This window comes from Heterodontus francisci, chromosome 37, assembly GCF_036365525.1.
Source record: "Heterodontus francisci isolate sHetFra1 chromosome 37, sHetFra1.hap1, whole genome shotgun sequence".
NCBI classification, from domain to species: domain Eukaryota; kingdom Metazoa; phylum Chordata; class Chondrichthyes; order Heterodontiformes; family Heterodontidae; genus Heterodontus; species Heterodontus francisci.
Window position 1 is genome coordinate 16,546,971 of NC_090407.1, and position 4,182 is coordinate 16,551,152.

At 44.0% G+C, this 4,182-nt stretch overlaps 1 protein-coding gene across 7 annotated transcripts in view; it reads right to left on the reverse strand.

The window, feature by feature from the left end:
• Nucleotides 1-4,182, reverse strand: part of LOC137352084 (MORN repeat-containing protein 1-like) — a 171,695-nt gene that overhangs the window by 48,477 nt on the left and 119,036 nt on the right. The window lies entirely within an intron of this gene.

Genomic DNA, 4,182 nt, shown 5'->3' on the forward strand with positions numbered 1-4,182 from the left:
ATAAAGAGGTCTTGCTATAATTGTACAGGGCTTTGGTGAGAGCACATCTAGAGTACTGTGTGGAGTTTTGGTCTCCATATTTAAGGAAAGGATATACTTGCATTGGAGGCAGTACAATGAAGGTTCACTAAATTCGTCTCTGGGATGAGAGGGTTGTCCTATGATGAGAGGCTGAGTAAATTGGGCCTATATTCTTTGGCGTTTAGAAGAATGAGAGGTGATCTCATCGAAACTTACAAGATTCTGAGGGGGCTGGATAGGGTAGACACTGAGATTGTTTTCGCTGGATGGGGAATCTAAAACACGGGGGCACAGTCTCAGGATAAAGGGATGATTATTTAGAACTGAAATGAGGAAAAATTACTTCATTCAAAGGGTTGTGAATCTTTGGAATTCTCTACCCCAGAGGGTTGTGGATGTCCTATTGTTGAATATATTTAAGGCTGAGATGGACAGATTTTTGGTCTCTTAGGGAATCAAGGGATATGGGGAGGGGGCAGGAAAGTGGAGTTGATACTGAATGGCGGAGCAGGCTAGACAGGCCGTATGGTCTACTCCTGCTCCTATTTCTTATGTTCTTACATGCATACTCCAACACACGTGGGCATGGTATCACAATGTAATAGCAAGACCCCCACCCCGCCGCCACCCCCCCCCCCCACACCCCAACCCCTGGAAAGTGCATGTGTATTAGTTGTCGAATGAAAAGATAATCAGGCTGTTCTGCCCACAATGGTCCAATAGTCTACTGACATGCACCACCCAAGCTCAGTCGTGGGAGAGGTACTGGAGCCTGTGGATCGGTACCCCAGTAAGAGCCAGAACCTTCAGGAGAGGGGAGAAAATTGACAACAAAAAGTCATGTCTGCCCACATGTAGCTGTGGTCAATAAATAAAATGTTGAATGCATTGCTGCCCTCACTATTAGCCATGCTTAGAACAATATTCTGTGCTTGCCAATGCTGTGTGAGCTCTTATGATTCAATGTAAAATCATTTACCATTAGATGTGTTAATGTAATAGCTGAATGGCTTAATTAATTTTAAGTGGGTAATAAGTTCTATTTGACAATTCATTATTTTTCCTTTAGGGGGTCAGAAAATAGCTTAACTCATTCACTGCACATTGGCAATGTCACCTCACTCGACCCAGATTCAACCCATTCTCTACAACTGCTCCCGGAAATTTCTGTTTAAATGACAGTTGCGTATTTATCTAAAATTAAGGTAAAACAGTAGGATCCTGAGAAATATCAGACAAGATGCTGAAACAAGGTCCTATCTGCGCACTCAGGTGGAAGTAAAACATCCTAAGGCAAGAACTTCAAAAGCTAGACTTGAAACTTGTCTCTCTTGACATTGTTAGCTGGTTAGTGCACTGCCCAGTGTGGAGCTGAGCCATTGGGAACAGAAACAGGTTCTAGGATCTATCGCCAGTCTGTCCTCACTATCCAAGCATGGTAGAGGAGTGTCACAGTTGGCCTCAGGGCCCCTGGGCCAGGGGAGGGGTGGCAAGAGGGGAAAAAGCGGTTTGGGTTCCTGCTCCTCGAGAGAGTGCAGAGGAAATTTACCAGAATGATTCCAGGGATGGGGGATTTTAGTTGCAAGGTTAGGGTCGGAAAATCTGGGTTTGTTCTTAGAGCAAAGGAGATTGAGGGGAGATTTAATAGAGGTGTACAAGATTATGACAAATTTGTGTTAGATAAGTTAGACAAGGAAAAACTGCTCCCATTAACTAATGGTACAAGGACTAGGAGACACAGATTGAAGGTTTTAGGCAAGAGATGCAGGGGGAATATGAGGAAGAACTTTTTTACGCAGCGAGTGGAAATGACCTGGAACTCGCTGCCCACAAGGGTGCTGGAAGCGGAGGCAATCAATGATTTCAAAAGGAAACTGGATGACCACTTGAAGGAAATAAACTTGTAGGGCTATGAGTGGGGGAGTGGGACTGACTGGATAGCTCCATGGAGAGCTGGCATGGACCCGATGGGTCGAATGGCCTCCTTCTGTGCCATAAATGACTGTATGACTTGATGTAAGGGTGTGGTGGTGTTGGGTGTGGATAGGAAAAGGTTCAGTTGTGATGCCCTGCATGCCCATATGGCCCCCAATACTGATTGGGCTCATGCATGAAGAATAACCATGTTGACAAGGTGCTGGAGTGCAGCCGGGACCTGTGGTTCCATACCCCAACAGGAGTGGGGAGGACAATAATTTTATTTTAACAGGGTTGACTTCAGCAGCAAATGATATGATCACCAGTCAATAATAAGGAGTTCAAATAATTCCCTTCTGTTCAATACCTTTTTCCAGCTTAATCACCTGGAATGTAATGGTTTTCTGTATCCTGCCCCCTTGCAATTCCCTCATACTCCATATTTCTTTGCAGCTTTATAATAGTTTTAGCTTATGCCCCTTTGAGTGTCCAGACACTTCAAGGCTCTGTGAGTGTGTGAGAGACCTTATCAGCCTATCTACTCTCATGCATTATAGAACTGTTTGTGAAATGAATCATTTACTCTCTAATACCTAGCTGCAGCTGTGCTTTGAGTGCTAGGGGTATGCTCTGTGCCAGTAATTTGCACACATCCTTTCTGGTCATCTTGCGAGCAGCAAATGAACACAAACCATGTCCCGAACAGAGACTGAAATCAAGCAGTCGGTCAATCGGCTGCCTTTCATGCAACTCATAGCAGTTAGTTACACAGCAACACTGAGAGGGGTTATAATCGTCCAGCTACATGGCTGGGAACTGTCGATAGCAGTTAGCAGCAGGGGCAGGTTACACATCTATTGTGTGTCTATGCCTTAAAATGTAGTCTTGTAATATCTTTGTGCAAAAATATAATGCGTTCTAAGGCCCCAGTCCCAACCTCAGTGCATTCCACTGTATTATTCATTTCCTATACAAGCTGCCTCTCATGAGTGTTTCAAAAGCAAGTCGCTGGGTTGAAAGAACAGGGTGTTAACTCACTAGATTGCTCAGTCTTCTTTCGATGCTTATTTTAGCTCACTGTCTGTTTGAATCCAGTTTAAGAGTGATTGGCTGGTGAATCCTGTTGATTGATGGGATGATTGTCTTCTCTCTCAGCTAGTTCTAAGTTTTTTTAAGTGAACTGATTTTCAGGCTTTCAACTGATATACTGCCCATAATTCAGTACTAAATTGGCAACCTTCCTCAGGGAGCCCTCAAAGGTGTTAAGGTTTGGAGAAGGGAAATGTCATGTAGAGCTGTTTTTCCAAGGCTGGGGTCCAGGCACGTAGAGTAGAAGGAGCTTTCCCCTATTATTTACCCCAGCGACCTGCTTCTGAAACTCTCGAGAGAGGCTACAAAAGCAGCTGGTGTAGGAAAGGATAATACAGCAGGGTGCTCTCCTGAGATTGGGCTCAGGCTTCTGAAGGCATTATATTTTTGCACAGAGATATTACAAGACTACATTTTAAGGCAAAGATACTCAGCAGGTACTTATTCAGCTCCTGCTGCTCACTGCAATCAACAATTCTCAGCCATGCAGCTGGGCTGGGGACCTGCTTGTAGCCTCTCTAATTAATGTGTGCCATACCTGACCCAGGAGTGCCCAGTACTGGTTAACCAATGTCCAGTTCCCCGCTTTGACAACCATAAAAACGTATTAGCAATATGAAATAATGAATAACTTATAACACTCTGGTCATTATTAGCAGTAAATACAGTAAGTAATTCAACTGGAATCGATACACCAAGATTTAACTCTGCTGTCTTTGCAGATGTGAAAGTGGAACCAAGAGTGGAAACCTAGTGAAGCTCCAGTGAGGTTAAAATTTTAACCTGAATACAAGACGTTAAATAGAGAGAAATACAAATCTTCCAAATTTTTTTTAAACCCCTTTCATCTTCCTTATTGTACTGGTGACAATCTGTATTCTGCTGATAGATATTTCACCAGCCCTGCTCCTGACCCAGGGTTAATGACATGCACTGCACACCACCCTGATCAAGTGAATAAAGCAGATTTTTTTTCTTTACGGGATCTCTGTAGTTTAGAGTGAAAGGCTAGGTCACAAAGGGAAGCAGCAGCGAGCAACTCCCTATGTGTCTCTTTTAATTAACACACTCGTAACTAAACCTGCTGGCCAAGGTCAGACACCCGTCTTTCTCAGACAGGCAGGAGGACGAGACTCAGAACAGCAGGGATGAGGA